The sequence below is a fragment of the Perna viridis genome, chromosome 1, assembly GCF_037379345.1.
Source record: "Perna viridis isolate PV_CMFRI_1.1 ecotype Kerala chromosome 1, ASM3737934v1, whole genome shotgun sequence".
Lineage (NCBI taxonomy): Eukaryota > Metazoa > Mollusca > Bivalvia > Mytilida > Mytilidae > Perna > Perna viridis.
In genome coordinates this window covers 27,206,537-27,230,732 of record NC_142445.1, presented here as the reverse complement: position 1 = coordinate 27,230,732, position 24,196 = coordinate 27,206,537, and the positions used below count along the sequence as shown (strand labels likewise).

At 31.8% G+C, this 24,196-nt stretch overlaps 1 protein-coding gene across 3 annotated transcripts in view; it reads right to left on the bottom strand.

Annotated features, from left to right (window-relative positions):
- LOC148628028 (metabotropic glutamate receptor-like) overlaps nt 1-18,668 on the bottom strand; it is a 58,059-nt gene extending 39,391 nt beyond the window's left edge. The window contains exons 1-2 of one of the 3 annotated variants that reach the window (XM_088583592.1): nt 13,712-13,880; nt 3,316-3,359 (exon numbers count right to left, since the gene is read on the bottom strand). The gene's annotated coding sequence lies outside the window, so the exon portion shown is untranslated. Of the gene's footprint in view, nt 1-3,315; nt 3,360-13,711; nt 13,881-18,422 lie in introns of those variants that run through there. The other 2 variants (XM_088583571.1, XM_088583561.1) reach the window with 2 other exon arrangements.
- Between the last annotated feature and the right edge of the window lie 5,528 nt (nt 18,669-24,196).

The following is a 24,196-nucleotide window of genomic DNA, read 5'->3' as shown; positions in this document are numbered from 1 at the left end:
TTACCAGCGAAAAGCCTACCTTAACCAATTTACTTCTCGGCGGTTTGTACCGTCTTGCCAGATCTCGTCTTACCGCGTCCTGCAGCCGTTTTGCCAACACAACATTTCACATTTTATTGAATCTTTTATTAATATTAGGATGTAATGTATGTAACATTTTATGCTCGCTTAATGAATCAATAGAAAATAGATCTTGATGTAAAGAACACAAAAGTACCAGTCATATATATCTATATGTATTGCAAATTTCGATATGTTGTATGCATGTTTCAAAGATAAACCTCTCATCAACAGCATTAGAATCAAATATAAAGGACTATCTAAATCCATAAAATAATTATATACTAGAAGTATTTAAAACAGAAACTATCGAAAAAGAAGCTAAACCCAGCACTGATAGGTTCTACCATGTGCAATACAAGGAATGAAGCCTCAGTGTTTTATGTATTTTTGAAATTTGTAATAAACTCAGGGAACGTTATAGAGACAAAAGGACATCCATACATCACTTTGAACAGCTTTAATCATCTGTGCTGATGGATAATAAAAACAATTATCGGATGCACGTTAATAGACTGACCAAGAACTATCCATGCTGTAATATTTGTTTCCGGTAACTTACGTGACATGTCAGAATTGTTTTTGTAGTACATATCCATAAAAAACAGATCTGAGCCTGCCAGTGGTAGCGGTGATACAAAGTACAAGAGGGCTGGCTGTTGTAGCGTCTAGACTGATTTTTCAACGTCAGACGCTGTATACTAAGCTTGCATATTTTTATGTAACTATAATCCTTTCGGTATATAGATTTGTATCTTGGGGAAAATCATACATTCATCTCCCTCTCCCCCCCCCAAAATTGAGGTAATTTTGTTATTGTCAACTTAGGAAAAATTATAATTCAAATAATACGTGCTGGAAAAGTCAAGAATACACTAAAAAGAAATGGCCACCGAGCTGGGAGATAGCTTAAATATTTGATTATGTTTTCCTTAAAAATGAAACAAACGAAATAAGAACTGAAGAACTTAGACTATTGTATTGGTCTATAACTATTTCTGAATTAAACTGAGTTTAGTGGGTAACCGACGTGCATGTATTATCTCCCATGTTATATTTATAAAGAGTACCCTTGAAATTGATAGTAAAAACAAGAAAGATATGAATGAAATAATGAGTCGATGGAAGGAATTAGTTGTTAAATCTAAGTTAAATATATAATCTGGTCGTAGATAAAATGATTGTACTTTAATATCAACGATTTATGGGTTATTTACTTTTTTAAGCTATGCTTCCGTTGATTGCACTTGTAGAACTCAACTGATGTAAATACTTAAGAATTTAAGTAGAACGATTTCAAAGTTAATGGAAAGTTCATGTTCGGTATAAATTAAAGCCTTATCAATTGTACATGAGTTCATAGAATGCGTTGGTTTTGTCTGACTGACTCGGCTTCATATGTTTACATTCGCATACGAGTCAAGACAAAAGATCACTACTTCAGTCGCAATTTGGTTTAATCATAGAGAAAACTATTCAATCTTGTACAAAGAAAGAACAATATAAGTATAAATCTGTTGGAATTTTACATTGTCGACTTACTGAAATCACCAGGTTTAACAAATCAATAGTTATGACATTTGAATAGACCCACAGTACTGTTATATATGATTATCGTTGTTTTCAAAGAACAATCGAAGAAGAATGTTTGAATCTTAAATCTAGGAATATTTGATTGCAGCAATGCCCACAGAGACATTTTTAGGGAAAAAAAGAAATGAATAAAAATTTATTCATAAGATTGCAAAACAACTCTAGAAGTTAAAAATATGTATGCGACTCTTTCGCGTCTTAGGGAACAAATATTAATTTTATAGAACAGCCATCATTTGGTCTATTTGACATGGTCCAAAATGATACACAAAAAGGAACACGACAAATTATGTGTGATATATAATATGACGAAATATATACATTGTACGGTCCACGATATCATACAAAACTTCGAAACGTCTCTCCATACAAACAGTAAGATGATATTTAGGGTTGACATATAGTAATAGATCCAATCAGTAACATGCACTTTTTAATCTCTGTATCACTGGCTTTGCTCAGAAATTTTTAAAAAAAGAATGTTAGAAAAATGCGGTTTTTTGACAGAGTTATCTGTCCTTGAAATATTAGTGCATTTCAATGAAATATTAACTCAATGACCCAGCATGATGTGAAAAATCTTGTCTGTTTTTCTTGATTCTGATGGTGCAGATAGTCGAATTACACTATCAAAATGGTGGTTTTCATACCATGTTTCACCCACTGCCTGATTATTACAGGGACTGACACTTAAATAACAATTTGCAGAGAATTGAAATCAATATTATTACAAAAATTTGCTTATTATATAAGTTCTACAACACTAGTGTGACAAAGTGTATCTGTAAAGGTCTAAGAGAAATGTACCCAATCCTTACTACATATAGTAGTGAAAAATTCACGATTCGAAAAGGAAAGTCAAAACGTTCATTATCTTAGCAGCTGGAATCCCTTTTAACGTGAAATTATAATCATGATAAGAGTTTTCAAAAGTCTTTGAAATTAAATAATATTTAGTAATACAATAATAATTTTAAGATATATTATAGTTTTTCCTTCGTGAATCGCAGAAAGGAATGAAAATTTTAGTTGAAGAACTGTTTGTTTTGAGGCTGCAGTGTTTATTATTAAAATATAGAACTTTTAAGACATTTTTTCGTATTCAAAAAGCTACAGATGTGAAAGAAAAAAATATTTAGTAGATTTATATTTAATATCACTAGCATTAGACTTTATAGAAAAAATATCTTAGTAATTTCTATTTTGTTGCAATTCTTGGGAGTTACTTCATTTATATGCGAACAACAGTTTGCTGTGAAATAATGAATTCGTGATTTGACATGACTTTTACACAGTGCAAATACCTAGAATGATAACAAACTCCGAAAAATGTTAACAAAAATCGTTCAGAAAACGTTTGAAATATTATTTTTATCAACAAAACAAAATCAATGCTAAGGCATTAGATTTCAAAACAAATGACATTTTAAAAATTAATAACTGAAATTGAACAATCTGAAAATCTGGAAAAATTGACAATAAGTGATATATTCAGTATCATAAAAACAGCAAAAAAAAAAACGTACTTGTGAATTATTGATGCACAGTAAGTAAGTTCATTGATCACTTAGATTTTATAGGTCTTCTACACACTTTGTTTACTATTTTCTCAATTATTTTTGTAGTTAAAAGCTTTCAACAATTTGCAATTTAATAACTTACGTTCGTTTTAGTTCGATGGAAAATAATGTTGGCATGTTTCCTGACTGAAAAGAGATAATATACGCATTTGAAAGTTGCGTATGGTGACTATTTTCGAACAAGGCATTTTAAAAGGTGCTAATTTGTTTCTGAAACACGTGCGATTACAGTAAAAACCGTATCTACCGAATCCTAATTAAATCAAACATCAGTCTTAACCAGACATTTCCTGAAATCTATTTCTGTCAATGTCATTGGGTTTCAAACTTGTGTAAAACATATACCGGATACACAAAAACAAATCCTCCAGTCCGAAAGTAGTTCGGTTTATGAAGATTTTACTATATTTTGTCTACTTGAAGTAATAGATCAATGATAAGGTTTCAATTTGTTTTGCTTTTCACAAGATTCATTTGTGTACAACATTTATGAAACGAACACTCCTTTAGCACGAGGTAAGACAGCAGTGAATCAAAGTCTAGTACACACAGAGTAAAACTACCATACCCTTTATATCAACTTCCACAAATACATTAAGATGAGATGGTAGTCTTTTTATTGATATAGCTCCGAGCACCGTTGCATGTGCAGAAGCCAAGTAATATCTGTTTTAATTACATACTGAAAATCTTATCTAAAATGAAAGTAGGATTTGCCATTGGGCCTTTTCACTTCATGAAAATGGTAATCATCGGAAATCTGAGATTTGATTATTTTATCGAAATTAAAATTGCCATGAGTAAATATGCTTTTATTATCTTATTTTAGATGGGACTCCGTAAATATTGACATAAGCCATTGATCTAAAACTGTCCTGTGATCTATGGCTGCAACACTCAAGAACTCGATCTGTTATTGTACTTTTCAATAGGAGAACATTATCCCTAACATCATTGATGGAAAATTCAAACAGACAGACATTTTGAATGAATAGGATAGAAGAGACTTGCCGAGACAAATTTGAAATACGAATGAAAAATTTGATTTAAAGCGATCACAAATATAAAGATAAGAAAACTTTAACATTTACATCAGAAAAACAAACGAAAAAACAAAACAAAACAAAACAAAAACAAAAGAATTAAACAAAAAAAGAACAAAGGATTAAAATCTTTTACGGCGGACAAAAGGTCCCCGAAGGTATTCAACAACCTAGTAGTCAGACTTGTATAAACCCGAATGTACATATTTTAATATAACATATTTATCAATATTTGCAGTATTAGAAATTTCAAAATACCTAAAACACTGAGGCTTCGTTTCTTGTATTGCACATGGTAGAACCTCTCGCCGAATAATTTGGTTCCTATTTCGATAGTTTTTGGTTTTGAATACTTCTTGTATACAATAAATTTTTGGATTTATATTTTTTTTATACGTGTGATAATAATGCTGCTGATGAGAGGGTACTCCTTGAAACACGTGCAAAGCATATTCCAATATATATATATATATATATATGATTAGTATTTTTGTACATTTTTTTTACGCTTTTTAGTTTGTTTTCGTTTGTTTGTTGGGGTTTAACGTCCGAGCAGCAATATTTCAGCTATATTCAGACGATGAACATGCAATTGATGATAAAATGAACATGAAATGATGATGAAATGAAAAAAGGATGGGACACAAGGACAATGGGATCGACAAATTTTGATTGCCACTGGAAATAGGGAGAGGTGGGTAGGGTCGGGCAATTTAGCCTCCTGTGGCGGAGCCCTATGGTTCCTACTCCGGGAGAATACCACAGTAAGGTTCTTTAACGTGCGAGGAACGTGGCATATCTCCCAACACGGTGCACCACTATGGTCAGATGTTCCGTATTATAGACTGTCAACCCCAGCATGCAACACGCGATGGGGAACCCCATTCCACCATCTGGGGCACACATCCCAGTTGCTCTGTGGGCAGAGCGCCCTAGCCCCCGGCTAAGGTTCTGAGCACTATTCAGTCGCCTTTTACGACAAGCTTAGCGCTGCTGCAGGCCTATTCTTTTAACACCCGGACCTGCACGGGGCTAGTTTGTTTTCAAATTTGTACGACTTTAATATCAAATCGAGAGTGTACTCTTAGTGTTTCCCATTTTTACACCTCACCTTTTGAAAACTATACAATATAGAATACAATATGGAACATAGTTCTTTGTTTCATTTTAATGTATTACCATTATTTAATCTTTCTATATAGATTTGTGATATTTTAGTGTTAGTCGTATTCATATTGAATAATTCAATCTCTTCCTACGATTTTAATTGCTTAGTTAAAAGAATACGCCAACGATGAAATATCCTACATTTGTATTCGAATCTACTCATTAGGATATGAATACAACATGAGTCTAATAAATCTATTTATAGGGTAATTAATTTAAAAGAGTGAATAACCAAAATATGATCATGAGTGCAGAAGTACGCCTAGATTTAACGAGTGTCCGGAACTTGTTCCACGCACGATTTAAATCATAATGCGTTCACGGCACGTGTGATCATAATTGTATTATTCACGATAACCAATTGATTATCCTATTTATTATATAGATTTCCTCCATCAACTTACTCATTCTTGTTTTCAACATAAATTTAAAATTTTGTGAACGGCAGATTGATATTCGTGTTGTAACGTTTTGGTGGGAGAAAGCGCGAGAGTGAAATTACCGAATTTATTTCGCAGTATGAATTATCGAAAAAAAATTACACTGGGAACATTCGATAAATCACTGCTACCTATATAATAAATTTATGATACTTTATCTTTAAGTGTGAAAATCTTAACTTTCACTACGTTGTTGTTTGTACTTAAATTTTCAGTTTTAACCCTTGTTTTTAAACGGTCAAAATTACTTTTTTTGTGACAGCTTTGGAATAGTTCTTAAGATATACTAATTTGATTTGTTTTCTTTCTAGTTCTTGATTTGATGATTTCTCTTCTGAGATGTTAGCAATTCAATGACATTTTGAACGTAATAATTAATGCTGTCTATTGGCTGAAATATATTGAGCAAGTGAGCCAAATTATGTAAGACTCACACTGAATAGGTCCATTTCATTTTAGGCTTACATGTATGACGCACTGAATATTCGTTTTTTGTTGAAAGTACATTTACTGCTGGCCAAGTCACGCCTTGGACTGGAAAGAATATCTAATAATCAATTATTTCTGCAGGTACATAACACCTCACATCAACGAAATACCATTACCGGCTAATTACGTTGTGATATGTTATACACTAACTATTTTCGTTAATGTTTAATTCAATTTTTCATTTAAGTTTCCCGTATATCATCAAATAGCAAATTCCTAAAATTCACTAATTGATTGTCATAAAAATATTTGCCAGAAATAAAGCAGTAATTAATTGTAGATGACAGTTTGATTTTTTACTCTACACAGAAGCTATAAATTTTCGTTATTCCAATTAAAACTTATATTAACATTGTTTACAGAGCTTCCCTGAGCTATAATTAATATTTCATTTTCCCAAATGCAGAAAACTTATCAATATCAATAAAACTGTTCATAATCTAATGTTTACCCAGTTGTTCCAATACACATAATCATTATTAACCATGGAAATTCCAAATCTAAAACGAAATATGATAACATCAAAGTTTTCGTTCCTTTTGACCGGGTCCCATTACCTTTCAAGCATCAATCAAATTGTTGCTAGTGATTACTTGAAAGTTAGGAAGCTTTTATATGAAATTAATGTATGAAAACAATTGTCAAATGTATGACATTTTCTTGTGCAAAGAAAATCAGGCATATTTTCATACTTGGCCAAAATAACGCTGTTTTCATAGCATTGCACTTCAAATACGAAGCTCTAATTGAATAAATTGTAGACTAGAGTTAAAATTTATCGAGCATACGCCCTTTTTTCCAAACCTGCTTTATTTCTTCATAGCTTGACCCACACTTTGAGATCGATAGTAAAGGAAAGCTATTGATCAAACGTTACAACAAGCGCGAAGATTTGTCAACTTTCCTTTCATCAGTGGCAACATCCCATCAGCCACTGTATATGGAGTATGCCGTAACGTAACTACGTAGACTTTTTGTATCGCCCTAGACTTTGTACAAATAAACTTATAGAACAAGGATATGTTGCTACACAATTGAAGTCATCACTACAGAAGTTTTATGGTCGTCATCATGAGCTCGTGTATTAATATGCATCATAAGAACCGATTTGTTCAATGTGTCATAGTTTTCTTTTCCTCTTCGTCTATTCCAGACTTAACTTTTTATGAGCAACTCGGCGGGCGTTTCTAGAAAAGCAGAGGATGCTTACCCAACAGGTGCGTGGTCTGTGGTCCCAGTTTTTATTGGAGTCCGAGTTGCTAATTTACTTTTGTTTCTTTGTACGTTTTATTTTGATTATTTTATATTTTTGTTGTGTGTGTCTGTTTTCCCTGTATTGTCTTTGTCTCTAGATTTCTTTTGATTCCCGCTAGAATCTTTGTTCCCTTGATTACTCTGTTATATGCAGGTGTGTCACATGACAATTGAAATGTTTCAAAGTTGCACACAACATGGTATTGTAGATTTGAGAAATTATTTTTTTTCCTTATCAATGAATGTGTTTCCTTTAAAAAACATACAACAATCAAAACAAATCAAATCAATACAAAACCAATCGATCAAAACAAACAAGAAAAATCAATTCATCAACTAAGTCCAGTCAAATGCCATTCGATATTTTTATAAGCTCAATCAACGGACAAACATGAAAACATAAATCTGTAAATACATTACTGTTTGAGTCAAAGCGAACTTTTACTTGCGTAATAAAAGTATTACACCTAATATCAAATTGACACTATTCATAAGTTGTCTTTACTACACGTGTTGGACAAAATTACTAGTAAAATAATCGGTTTTCAAAAATTGACAAACAAGGAGTAAGTTACCTTTTGAAAGTAAAATGCAAGTGTTGAAACCAAAGTATACTCGTGCTTATATTTGAAATTCGAGAGCAATTTTTGTTTACTTTATCTTAAATTCAAGAAGATTGGGTGAGTCTACGTTGATCATAGGTTTTGCAAAAATACGTTAACGAAAACGTTCAGCTAATGGACCAAAAATTTATAAACCAATTTCAGTAAGTCAAAAAGTAAAAGAAATTCCAACAAATTCTAACGAAATGCTTTCATCATATGATTGTAATATTCACACATTCTAGCAGGGGTTGTATCTTCCCTAAGTGTAAGATATTGCCTTAAGCTTTTAAGAATTAGATCTAACCTGGGTTCATTATACGACTTACAATATTTAATATTGAAGTAACAAGTTAGGAACCACCTGCTTCGGTAATCGATATATATATATATAAATGGAAAAGCAATAAATAAATATTTGTTTTATCGACGAGATTCAAAATTTTAAATGAAAAAGAAAAACACTTTTTCATAGACATACGTTATATATTTCTGTTTTGCTTTCGACTGGAATGCAGCAGGTATGAGAACACAATTAATTCCCCTTGGTTTTCGAATATAGTTCCAACTTTGGTAGTAGGTACCTTCCACATTTTTTTCATATTTTTACTGGAAACTTATTTGCTGAAGTTTTTCCTCTAATTGGTAGAAAATAGGTTAAAATTACATGGGATTTTTTTTCATTAATCAATTCTGACTAAAAGTTGGGATTTGGTTTAGTGGAAGAAGGTTAAAATTTAGGACTTTTAACTCAGTTCATTTGTCATGTTTACCCCATCTCCGAATTATATGTATTAATTTCAGAAAATGATGGTAAAATTTTCTACAATTTATATATAAAATCCTGTTAGTACATATCTTTAGGCCAGAGAAGTTTTATTCAGTTTGCGCCGGTTGAATTTTTTTAATCTGCTCAAATGTGTATATTGAAATGCACTTGAAAATTAATTGCGGTAAATTAATAACTGAACCTGTGTATTCCGGTTTATTTGTAACCTTCTAATTTATGTCCTTTCCGTCTGCAATGTTTCAAATCTGTGTTGTTTGTCAATTTGCCTTTCCCTTTACTTTTTATTAATTAAAAGATTAAGACTCCATTGTTTGTTCATTTGTCTGAATCCAGAACTTCTTTTTTTAGCACTAGTATAACGTAAGTGTTTATGACTTTCAAACCCTTTAAGTTTAAAATTAGGCGGTTATTTTTATACGAAATGTTATATTTCAGAACAAATGTGATTTATATAAACATGACTCGGAAAGGTTGACGAATATTATAAGTCACATACAACAGAAATGAATACCAAATTAAGGATGCATTTACTACAAAATATGTGTTGATATGATGTGCATCCTAATTAATACTCAAACTATAGATGCCATTAACATGAAAAAAGCTGATTTTAATACTTTGGGGAATTCTAATGCCATTTAATGCCAAGAGATTTGCGCTAAAATATGATTTTGTAATTAAGGTTTAATAACCAACTTGGGATTTGGAATTGATGATGATTGTACATTTGTAAATTGATCAGAAAAAAACTTTCGTCATCCAGAAGGCTTCAGTGAAAAAAAAAAACCAAACAAAGTTGACGACTTAAAAATAAGATTCTTGTAATTCTGTTTTCTATCCCTATGAATAACTTTCAAGGTTTAAAAGCAATTTGGTAGCTTATAATGAATTCAACACTTCTCTGTTGTCATCTGTAGCCTGAAAGAAAGCTAAGGTATTTCAGTCAAATATCAAATGACCACCAGTATAATGTTTTTAGAAAAAGAATTACTGAAACTATCTGATGTCATTGATTCATCTTAAACCGAAAACTGAACATGACACACACATGTCAATGTCAGTAAATTTGTTTTTTTAAACTAAGTAACGCAGAAGTTGCTTATTTTCTGTTCCGTACTTTTATTTAATTTTGAAAAGAATGAGCTAGATATTATGTATGCCCACGGTTGTTTTACGCATATCACAAGATCTAAAGCACTCTTAAGTCGTCATTAGCCCTGATTCTGGTTGTTATGTAAAGCATTATGAACCATCAAGCTATATCAGTTGCAACGGATTACAATTTTAATCCTAGAACCTAAAATAAGACACTTGTAAGAAAGTAACAGACAGTTATATGATAAATTAAGAATTAATCCCAGAGTATTTTTATGAAAGTAGGATTGTAGTCATTATCAGATTAATATTCCACAGTTCGGTGTAATTATTCTGCATATAATTACACTCGTGGCTCATCTAGTTTTTTTTAAGTATCAGTATCTGTAAGAATCAGGAAATGTTTGTGACATAGACTAAAATAAAACGATCATTTTGACAAAGTGATTTGACTACTTGTACTATTAGAATAAAGGGCTAAAGAGGATGTTTGACTGCAAATAAGCATGTCAAGGGCAGATAATTTTGACAAACATTTCTTAAACACTTCAGTACAAAAAGTCCAAACACATTCAGTGTTGCAGAGATCAAATAGTGGTCATTTCAAATAAAATAATGCAGTTTGCATTGAATTTGTCTTGATTAAAAGTTTATAGTGAGATTTATAGTGGGTTTTTGACATGCATTTTTACATTTTGCCTGATTCTTACAAATACTTGTTCTTTTGAATTTGGATCTGATTTATATCAATCGGTCAAACTCTGAATTTTCATGTTAAACTTTGTGTTTATGTTTTGTTTAATAAAAAAAAAAACAAAAATATAAATAAAATTGACTTATTTTAAAATTCATACCCAAACGTATTAATGAGTAGTAATCAAGGAAACCTAGAATTTAGTGAAATCAAAGAATGTAATCCTGGGACAAAGATCACAAATGAAAAACAGACACACACAACAAAGACATAAAATAGCCAAAGTAATACATACAAAGTAACAAAAATAAATGGGACTACACTAAAAATGTGGAGCATGGACCAGGGGAGACAAAAGAGGAAAGAAAATTGTGACACATTGACTAAATAAGCTTTCATGGCATAGATGGATACAACGTAATTCCATGAGTTCATGATGACAACCATAAAACGTCTGTAGTGATGACTTCGATCTTGTAGCAGCATAACCCTTTTCCAGAAGCCTATTTGTAAGAAGTTTAGTGCGATACAAGAAGACAACGTAGTTGTGTCAAGCTGTAGCATAATATATAAGTTGTGGTATGAAAACTCCTTACCTCTGTATGCAATCAGATAAGTATTACGTTTCTAGTGAGAAAACCATGATCATACGATAACACATATCAGCTGCACAAAACGAATAGAACTTCGATCTTGTAGCAGCATAACCCTTTTCCAGAAGCCTATTTGTAAGAAGTTTAGTGCAATACAAGAAGACAACGTAGTTGTGTCAAGCTGTAGCATAATATATAAGTTGTGGTATGAAAACTCCTTACCTCTGTATGCAATCAGATAAGATAAGATTACGTTTCTAGTGAGAAAACCATGATCATACGATAACACATATCAGCTGCACAACACGAATAGAACTTTTCTGCTTCTCCAAATTATTCAAACAAATGTAGAGTCCATTCAAGAAGTCAAAACCATAAGACCAAAAGTTAGAGATGTGAATGAAATCTCTATCAAACTAGAAGAATAAAGAAACTAAAGACTATTTAGAATAAAAACAAAAAATGAGACTGTTTTTCGAACTTATTTGTGGTGATATAGTGTACAGGTATATCAAAGAGAAACCTCATATTACACCTAAGTGATATAAACACCAAAATATATACTGCAAATCATCGATATGTTGCACATGTGTTTTAAGGAGTAACTTCTCATCAGCAGCATTAGAATCAAACACATAGGAAGATATAAATTCGAAGATTAATCGTTAACAAGAAATACTCAAAACTAACATTATCCAATAGGAAGCCACATCCATGATCAATATGATCTACTGTGTGCAAAAATAAGAATAAAGCCTCGGTGTTTAGGTTGTTTTGAAATTTTGTAATATTGCAAATAAGGGTAACAACAAAATTACCGAACACTAATCCGATCCACAATAAGGTCAAGTCCAAAACAAATCTGGCAAAATGGCCATTACACCACCGGAGCACCTGGTACTGCAATTATCCTGACTTGGTACAGGCATTTCAAACGAAATGGTGGGTTAAATATTGGTTTTACAGCGCTAAACCTCCCTCGACCAGTGGTGATTAAACAATATTTGCATGCTGTTGTGCTAGGATCGGTATATCGGTGTTACATCAGCACATAGAACAATTTACAAAAAAAGTCATTACTCATTATTTTAGAAGAAACTGAATATTTTTTCAACCAAGGACTGATATCTAAAAAAGAATTTGTTAAGATACTTTTGAGGCGCATTGCCTCATACCACTGATTCATAACTCTGTTACGCAGATGTTTATGTCGTTCAAGGAAATCAGAATAGTTAGTGCTTGCTTTAGCGCAGAGAATCAATTATGAAATATAATCACCATATACAGGTGATGAAGGTATATTGCTGCACTGATAAGGAACATTTAAAGTCGTCTCTTTTATCATAAAATATGACCACTGTTGTCAAATACGAGATGTAGGTCCAACAAAGATTCAGAACAAGCTGTTTCTGTAGCCTCCTTTATCTCGAGCGCTGGTGAATATATTGAAGGTAATTATTTACCAACAGAAGAGTAATTGATGGACAATACATCATCAATATATCTGTATGTAAAATTAAAGGATTTAGTATCTTCTATATTTCTTCTATTTGTTACCAGATTTTGAAGAAATTCAGTATCGTATGAATATAGAAACAAATCGGCTAGAAGGATTACAGTTCGTGCCCATTGGAATGTCATTTTTTGTTCTGAAAAATAGCTCCTCCAAATGTGACAAATATGATGTCAATGAGGAAATCAAGCATATAGCAAACCTGCTTTGCTGTGTAGCACACTTGATCCTTCTGTGATGTTTTAGAAAAAAATATGTGAATTTGTATCCAAGAACAATATATATTTAGAATCAAAAAACGATTACGATTAAATCCTTTCAAACGAGATTTAAATTTATCATGTGGTAACGTGGTGTAAAGAGTTGAAAAGTCAAAAGTATGGAGATAACTAATTTCCGAAAGGCTGCGGGTTTGGCAAATTATAAGGGAGGTGCATAATAAAACCTAATATTGTATAAGAAGCACAGTTTAATTAAGGAGGTAGACCTAGGGTAAGGGACTTAACTCAAGAAATCAGTGATATTTTTGTATTATATTCAATTTCACCAAAGCCTCTCACGCTTTTGTTTGAAGCAGAATAAAATGAATCCTAGATAATTAGATGCTTACATAAGATTGGTGTAAAATGCTGAATACAAACGTTTGAATGATTTTTAAGAGTTGTGTCCCTTACCCGAGGTCTACCTCCTTAAACAAATACGTCTTACGTCAAGGTGACTTAACATAAGTAAACATTAAAATATCCTCATCACATTAACTCCCTTGTGTCATTAAACAAACTGAAAATAAAACCTCACCCCAACTCACAAAACGCCAAGGTATCATCCAAAATGTGTAGAGAAAACAAGATTAACACTGAAGAAATTGCTCCTCAGATAAATTATTAATTTGACAATACATCCTGTGAAATAGAACTTGATTTCTACATTCTGCCGTCAAATAAGGAAGTTCGCAACTCACTCCTTGATAAATATATTTTACATATTTATAAATAGACAGTATATTGGTTGACTGGAAAGTAGTTCAAGAAGAAGATTTATTCAGTTTGCAACATAACTTTTCTCTTTTCAAGTTTCTTGATGTATGATATTGCAAAATACGGAAGTATTTATTTGTGATACAGATTATGAAGTAGCGGAGATAATGTTGTCGTGTTAATGGCATAAAATGTTAGCAGGAAAATCCTGTTTCCAAAAGAAAAGAAATGTGATTATTTTTGATATTTGATATTTTACAGCGCATACATTGATGTTATTCAATGTATAGACTTGGTATTACCTTGACTTCATGACTTTTACTTAATGAACTGCATGAGGTAGCATTATGTTAAATTGAGAAGAAGATAGACATGGTTTCTTAAATTAAGTATAATTTAAAGGTAAATTTGCAGGTGCCAATGGCTTTAAAACTGTCCTCTTGGTTGACCAAGGCTCTTCTGTACATTATTATAACAGTTTTTGTCAGATATCTCACCTGTTCATTCATTTCATAGGTATTACAATAGATGTTAAAAAAATTCTCCCATTGTCCAGTCAATTATTTTAGTCAGTTTATCATGCACATACAATTGAATCATGAGATGACCAACTTTGTCCCCTAAACATCATGATTATATGCGCTGTAATTTAAATCTCAAATGCAAACTTCTCTAGCTCATAGCTGAGGTTTTAAAATATGAAACTAGAAAATTAAAACTATCGTTAGAGGTTTTAATATTTCTTACATTATGTCAGCTTAACTTATTGATTCGTTAGCCTAGGTACTTAAATCTAATACTCCAGGAATGAAAGTTTTTCCTGTATCTACGTGATTTGAAAAGAAATGTACTAAAAGCAAGAATGCAAAGAATTAGAATTAACAAGATAAAAGACACTTGGATTATTACTATTATAAAGAAAATATTTGGTGTCAATTATAAATTGGTTATCGAATTCGTCTATAGCATGCATAATATCAATCACCGACTACTCTAAGCATACTATAAAGCCATAACTAATCTCCTTTGAAAAGCTCATTAATATTTTATTCTGACTGCAGTTATGAAAAAAGAATAAAAGAACAAACAAAATCAGGCGCATTGACAGAATTTAATCTGAAACTAAAAGGAGCAATGTACGGTTGATATGAAAGGCTTGTCGTAGAATATTCTTAGGTCGTGAGTCAACAGTTACGGCATTAGACTTTTTCATGTATAAAAGCGTTAATGAATTACGGAGTCCGCATATGGGTAATCCATATACGAATCTGACCTATGACCATAGAGGCATTGAGAGCCTGATTTCAGTCCGACAGAAAGTTATCTGGTAAAACTGAGTAAGGATCTTTTTTAGTTTCGTATCTTCAATAAAAACAAAATGTTCATGGCTCATCTTAAAATTTGTTAAGATTAAGAAGAGAAAATTATGTAAAACTGTAACAGGCACAAAATATCAATATATTCAACATTCGTCTTCTACTGGTTATGACTGAATCATATTAGTAAAACAAAGACTTTGCATTACGAGTGTTTATTTTAAAAACCATAGTTTGCAAATAATAAATCAAAGCGTTGAACCTCGAAAGTCATGAGATACATGTATTTTAAAAAACTTTATAATCCGCTGATGGTAATTTGTTCTTTCTGTATTTCCAAAAAAAAAGATTTGTTATTTACAACGGGTCAGCGCTTTCATCACCACTAGAACTACACATCCACACAATACTGATTATTCAAAATTTCAATTTGAATTTCGTTTTCTTTCTTTTTTTTCTTTCTTTTCATTTCGTGTTTTATTTTGTTTCACAATGTGTTATCTTGACAACCTGTTTTTAGTTTTAAACGTAGCCAATCACGTGGAATCCATATATGGATATCAAAGGCATTAATAAAATATAGTTCAAACTTCTATATATGTATTTGAATTTTTCTTTGACAATCAATTATGTAAAATATCATTTCAATCGTATACTGTAAAACGTGCAATGTATTTATACGAAATAATCAATTTGATACATTTTAATATTCATCCGCCAGATCTCTTTCGCGGTGGAAGTACTTTAAGTAGGTTATCAGATGGTTTTAAGACTCAGAAGTCACATGACTTCCGAGTAAAAACATTTTGTTTTGGTTTTTCTTTGTAAGTAGTTTACTCCTCTTAGAGGTTAGTAAAAGACAGTTGTTTTTTACATAAATATTATGCAAATCAGATAAAAAAAGCAACAATACGTCTTATACCAGAAAGTAGATATTTCCGGTTAAAAGTATAATCTCAATAATTAATGCATCTGTCAGTTTGGTTCAGGTCTAAAGCATTAGCACATTAGGGAACATTGCGGAAGAATTTTTTCGTGGGGTACAAATATTCATGGTCAACCATGAACTCAAATATCAACGAATTAAATGTACATGTACCATTGAAAACATAGATGGTTCATCACCTGATGAAATCCGCAATTTCATGGCCTGCCTAAATTATGAATAAAACCATCCTATAGCAAGACAAACCAACTGTATTCCATATTGTCTACCACAAATATTACAGGTGATGCTTTAAATTGAATGACTTCAACAGACTGGACAAGCGTTATATCTCTTTAGGAGGCTGACAAGTTGATTGAAAAACATTAATCATGCCATAAATCATACATTATGCCTGAGGTAATAAAACTATGATAAGTAAATCTGATATAATTTATTAATCGTATATTTGTACAATGTTTATTTTTAAACTTAAAGATGAACTAAAAACAAAATTGGAAAAAATAGTCTCTTTTAATATTTTTTAAATGATAGGAAATTATATACGGCGTGATAATACGTTTTAGGTTTTTTTTCGTATCCATCCATTTCCGTTTAGGAAAAAATTGCTACGGTAACCCAGAAAACAACTACTGAAGGGTAAATTCACAAAACGTAAAAAGAAAAGATAAGAGGCATTGACTATGTGGACATCTTCCGATTTGTTAAAATAATACTAATATATCCCATAGTATGAGTTCTAGTTCAAAATTCAAAGGCTTTATTTAAAATAGGTACATGTAAAACAAGTATAACAAACAACCAAACCAAATGACTAAAATTAAAATAAATCCGACCTCATGGTTGAAATGAGTAAACCATATCGACAATTTGACGGCATTATAGCATCAATATGATGTGATGAATATAAACCTGTAGTACTTCCTGAGTAGATAGTAATATAACAGATCATTTTACACGCCTTGCTTTTCTAAAAGACAGTATATAGATGGATTGTTGTTCTGTAAAATTAGGTTGGTATCAGTCATTTCTAGTGATGAAAAAAATAATGTCGGTTGTGGAAAAAATTAAATTGGTAAATTTCCTTTTAGTATGTAAGGTTGTAATTTGAATACTAGGTTATTTTGGGGCTTAACAATATTTTCATCAGATCACAAAAATGACACCAATTTCCAGGTATTTATAAATCAAACGAATGGTGGCTACATCTTTCAACAGTAAATAGTCAAACAGACATAATTTGCTATAAGATAAAACCCACTTCAATTATTATGAAAGAAAAAACTCAATGTATTTAAAAGTCAACACAGTGATGTGAGGATTATCTAAAACATTATTTACTTGTTCGTTTGTTGTTTTTTTTTCACAAGCAAATCGTGTTACATCGAAATTCAAGTCAATCAAACTTCACACGAATGTATTAATATGAAATTAATGTAATTGTTTTACACGTTTTAATTTTCATGTCATGGCTCAATTCGCATAAATTTCTCATAAACTTCTTCACAATATTTGTTTACTCATTTCAGGTGAAAATCATATGTGATATAAAGCTTGTGTTTTGTTCATTAAAACATAATTACAGAATTTTACTGAAAATATGAACTGGTGTTGTCTCTTCTATATTCTCAATCTTTTAACAAATTATGATCCTCCATCTTAAAATATTATATCTGTATGCTGGGATTGAAGCCTCTACTTTCACATGTAAAAATCACATTAGCTTTCATAGAACGGTGATTATTGAGCATTTCGTCAATGATGATAAATCTATTACATAAATTACATAAACAAAGAATGCACACCGACTCCCTGGGGAAAATAGCTATAGCATAGCTAATAATGGAAATTGAAATTAACCTGTTTTGCCTGATAACGCATTAGTTATATGATAATTTGATTTCCAAAACGCATTTTAAAAAGACGAAATTCTGATAAATTCACGAACTATATGAATTATTTTCTCATAAAGTAACTTTGATGCTAGCTTTATTATACAATAACCGAACGGTTATTTTTTAGTATAATTATAACAAAACCTTGTGATGTGTGAATATAGCAATAAAATATATAAGCTATTGATATGATAAAATGACAACTACCATTAAAATTACATTGTAACAGCTGGAAATACCATGCTTTTTTGTTAAAATACAAAATTAGTACAATAACAATGCTGAAATAAACAAATCAATGGAGAAAAAAAGCAAAATTTCATCTTCAATTGGAACCTTTCGGAATAACAACATAAGTAAAAAATCAGAACTTACCTGAGAGAAGAAAAATCCAAAACAGTTTCAGGTAGAAAGCTAGATAACATACGTAGTTTATTGATTCACTGACGGATTTATTGAACTGACTAAGAACATGTGCGTGCGTTTTGTCTACTTTCGTATTATTTTTCTTGTTCAAACGACGGCGTTTTTAAACTGACAAGGTATAATATACATTAAAGCTACCGTCGGAATATCAGCTTGACGTACCTAAGTAAATTCTTGTGTTCAAACGCTATGTAGGCTTAACAAAATTACAGCATAGGCCAATGCTTCTGGGGCAATTAGATAAATTATTGATACGGGATTCTGTTTCTCTGTTGATCTATTATAGAAAGCAAGTTCTGAAAGAAAGCGTTGTTCTCTGAAGCAGGAATTAAGAGCATCATCATTTTACAATTATTTTAGTTTTGGGATTCAGAACTATCCATGGAGTGGATTAACAGATTACTTGCTCCTACTGTTTAGTTAAAATTCATGAATAAACCAGATAATATTTTGAATTGATAATGTGTAACTATAATAGTGGGAGGGTAGTTCGATCGCGGGATTATTGGGTTGTTTCAATAATTGTATGGAATAGTTTCAGGTAACAGGCTTTCTGAAAGATGCTTTGGGGTGTTTAAATGACACTTTAAAATGAATCAAACCATGGCCAATAATGTTCCATTCTTTCAACTGATTATCAATACTAGATATGATTCTAAACAAATAAACCACAATTGAAAGATTGTTTTTCGTTATCAATATGACTCAATATCAAATCTTTCATATATCACTTTTTCACAACTATATCCTTTTTTGTAAGCGATACTCGTGATATCTCGGAACCGTAACAATTTGGTCTTTATGTTCAATTTGGATATTTGATATACTTGTTTTTTTAAGGAAGTCTGCGTCACGCGCAGTAATATGACGTTGGTACAACAGTATTAATTTATTGAATATGATATGAGGCATGAACACGCATTAAACATTTTAAAGAGACACTTCTAAACAATTTAAGGTCCGTCATCTTTCATAATCTAAGAAGTAAATAGTAACATTAACTTTGAGCCAATTTCATCGGTCAAATACGTAACACCTTCGTTCTTGCAATCTACATCAAATACCGGATAAAAACGAAGGATATGCTGTGGCTCTCAGAGTGTTCAGGGTGTGGCGATACTATACTTTCCTTTAAAAGAATGTATACGATGAATGTGTTATAGATTTTTTCTCCTCAGGATGAAGGTTAATAATAATAGTCGGTGTTATATAGAAAATGACAAAATTGAACTAAATTGATAACTATTTGAGTTCATGCTACTCATTTAATTGAAGCTATACCATTCTTCCGAAGGTCAAAAGATCGTGAAAAGGACATTTGTCAATGTTAATTCTGTTGTAAGCAATTTGTCGGGAAGTAATAGAGGAAATAAACAATTTCACACAATTACACCGGTTTGGTTTCTATTTTAAGTTACTGACATGTCTAAGCTAATTTTTTTCTTTTAATATTTAAATATGTTGACACGGTTGGGATGTTTGTTCAAATATTGTTCTGTTCTGAGCAGTTGTGGTGCATAGATTGCAAAAAGTCTTGCAAATTAGATAGCTCTATATAGGACATAATCTAGTTTATTCTGTAGAAATTAATTACTGAGATCGCGACTTTTTCGTTACTGCCGTTAATAACTTTCCTGATCTTTTCAATTTTTTGAACCTATTAATTGGGCCTCGAGTCGTTCTTCGAAACTTTTTTTGAAAGTGTGAATGTCACTTTTAACATTTTGACCTGATTTTTTGTTTAATTGATTTTTCGTTTAATTGAAAATTTTAATCAAAACATTTTATGTCCGTTGCGACTCCTATTTAAATAACTGTTTAAATAAGATCTTTCGAAACTTGTTTCTGAATCCTTATTGGAATGTAATATTTACTTTTTGTAGCGCTCGTATAATTATATAATAAAATACTGTTTAAAACTTAACTAAACTAAAAACTAAACTAAATAATTGTTGATCAAGATATTTACCCCGCAAACAAAGTGTTCGGAGTTCATTTTAATGAATTTTTTAAGACATCACAATCTCCTGTACAAAGATTATATTACCTTTTTCGTATCCTGTTTAACAGAGCTTATAAACACCGCTTGCACTTAGTCCAGCGACCTAGACCACTCGGCCAGCTAGGCTATATTATAATTTGCTTTGCAAATTTGACAGTTCTAACATCGTTGGTAATTTTTCAATCCCTTCTTAAGTTTACCTCATCTTCCCTGTATCAATTTGATCCGATGGAGCAGTGTAGCGAATAGAGTCGTCACATTCTGAGACCTTGTATATATATATATAGAAAGGTCTGAAAAATTTCCAACGATGTTAGAACTGTCAAATTTGCGATGCAAATTTTTGGTCGTTCCCACCGCGAGACTCGAACTCGTACCGCTGTGACATCTATGGCAACACCGCCTGCACAATGTCCAGCGCCCTAGACCACTCGGCCAGCTAGGCTATATTGATTGCTCATCTATTCTACATTTTAACACCTAAATGAACTGTCCCGTACTACCATGCATCGTGTACTAAGTTAGAGTCCTAGATTAATCCTACGAGGAGGAATGACACGGCCAGCGAAAGCTATATTTTATATAGCCTAGCTGACCGAGTGGTCTAGGGCGCTGGACTTTGTGTAGGGGGTGTTGCCATAAATGTCACAGCGGTACGAGTTCGAGTCCCGCGGAGGGAACGACAAAAAATTTGCATCGCAAATTTGACAGTTCTCACATCGTTGGGAATTTTTCAGACCTTTCTATACGTTTACTTTATCTTCCCTGTATCAATTTGATCCGATGGAGCATTGTAGCGAATAGTCGCCACATTCTGAGACGTTTGTATATATATATATATATTTCGATATCTATCATTTAAGCTATATATACAAGCATTATTTCTTACAGCAAACTCGATTTTAAGAATTTGATTGTTTTTTTCCTACTTTTCTCTTCGAAAATAAGATCTTTATATGTTTAATGAAATAAGTTACATAATATGAAGTTGAAAAATATGCGCAACAGAACTTACATTGCTCAAAACAGCTGCGATCGGAATTTTAGTGATCAATTAAAAACAAATATTCTTTAGCTTGCATGAAAAAATATGCCGAAAAATGCTCGTTTTACTTACATAAAGTATGTTTGCCTATGAAATATTCTTTTAAATTGTATTGATACAAAAAATTTATTGATACATAAAACGACAAAAGAGAAACAGATTTTCAAGTCTACAAGGTCTTCCAGATAAATGCTTAGATAATAATTTCCTGGGAATAACTATATGGACTAAGACACAAACGTCTCTTTTCATCTGTAACTTGAGAGAATCTTAGAAAAGGGTTCCTTTTTAATATTGAAGGAAAAGTGCACAAAAAGGTACATTATATCATATCACAGAAGAACAAGATATTCTTATTGGTTAAAACAAGGTTAAATACTATTAATGCACATGTAATTGTAAGGAGGGCACACGATAATGCCCTCGTCAGATTTGTCAATGAAATAATGAAAACACAGTAGTTGCTTATTTAGAGGACATTATCGATAAAACAAAATGAATGCCCTTGGCAAGTGATGTTGCTTTCGACATTGATAACGCCGACGCCTGTGGCTCAGGCCATCATCATTATTTCAGACAATATTATTGTTCAGTGGACAGTCAATTGATAATGATAATTCCCTCTACATTAACAACGATCATATAAATTCACTAACAAGAAATTGCGCTTTACATTTACCAACCGCAGGTTCATGTTTTATAAACAATTAGCAACATCAATCACATCACTGAAAAAGAATCCAAACGAACTGCCTGTTCTTAAACGAAGTTTCACTGGTAAATCTGTACATGTCGTAAGTTAATTAAATCGGCTGTAACGCCTTCAAGTGCTGTACAGCATCATCTTTCTTTGTTTCTATCATAGAAATATTGTTTTTATCATAGAAATAAAGGTACTTCAGTCCTCATACGCAAAACGTATTAATTTTTTTTCAAATTATCGATTCATGATTTAAAAGTAAGTGTAAATGTGAATAACTTATGGCACTTCCTCAAAACACTTCTTTCCTTTGAAAGAAATAACTGGAATGCTATTTTTATATGATACATTTAAAAACACATTTTTTTAGCTTTATTTTTTGAAACTTGATATACATATACGTTTAATTTTTGGTTGTGCTCATTCACGAGTGCTCTTTTATATAAGAAATAAACCCAACAGAGCCACTAGTTGAGTCAAACCTAAAAGTATCTTAGTGACCAACCGTAATCAGCTGTTTTTAAAGACCATGAAAAAAGTACCCCTATGCATTGTCATCTACGTGAAGTAAGCATATAAATTTAGACCATCAGTCTTATGCGACCATGGTTTAGCTAACCCAACAGATCACTTACGCAGGTAGGCCTAGGGTAAGGGACATAACTCTGGAAATCAGTGATTTGCTTGTATCATATTCAATTTCACCAACGCTTATCAAGCTTTCATTTGAAACAGAATGAAATCAGTCCAAGTTGCATTGATGCTTACATGACATTGATGTAAAATGTTGAATACAAACTTTCCAATGAGTAGTATTCCTTACCATAGGTCTACCTGCTTAAGACAAGTTCCACAGTATTTTGTCATTCTACTCTAACCAGCCTTACTTCAAAATACAATACGGAAAATGTTCGTACTTCCATGAACTTGGTGTGACCTAAGAGACGCGATTTCAGTTAACCGCTCGACCGAAAGAATAAAAATATAAACTAATCATTCTCCGATTTAACGATATGTTAATAGCTAATAGTATTTATTTGTTCACTAAGCAAAGAAATATTCCAATTAACCTAATAGACAACTAAAACTGCTCATCTGTAATTACAAAACACCTGCATTTAGGCACTTGCCAAGTGAATTAAAAAGCAATTAAGCTAATTGTAAATCATTCACAAAATTAAGAAATATACTGTAGAACAAATTTTGGCTTTAATTATTTGCAAGAGGTTTAATTTTATTATTTTAATTGTTTTTATATTTCATGAAGGGAACAAACTACATAACAAGTTTACATGTGATGAGCATAGACCGGAAACAGCAACTAGAAAGAGATAGAAACAAGATATAATATAAATAACGATGACGGATACGGTACGTATATAATTCGGGAAAGGATGCAATTCTCCTAACATTTACTACAACTACATAGGTTATGATTGATTGATTGATTGATTGATTGATTGTTGGGGTTTAACGCCCAAGCAGCAATATTTCAGCTAATCCGCCTTAAACATATTGATTTCCGGGGGTTAATTAGCTTATCTGATGTTAAGAATCAGTTTCGTAGGGACTATTTTAGCGCTTTTATATGTAGTGCGAAAATAGCGAAAATTACCGTGAATATTACTAAGTTTACAGTATTTGTATGAAAACACTTGGTTGAGAGAAATTTAACTTAATGGTAAGAAGTGCAGTTATATGATAAAAGTTGTTTTTTTCCACTGTTGTATCCTTTTTTTTTGTTTTGTTTTGTGTACAATCAATAACAAAGGTATATCAAGTATTTCAATCGATATTGGAGTACAGAAGTATTAAAATAACGGCATATTGCGTTCAATAGCAGCAAAACTAGAGCAACCGAGTCGCATTTTCATGTAATGTCGTGCCGATGAGACCTAGTGACTCAACATATACGATGAACTTCCTTGGTTTTCTGAAAGGTCTTTTAATACGTTTACTTTTTATTTTTTTATTCA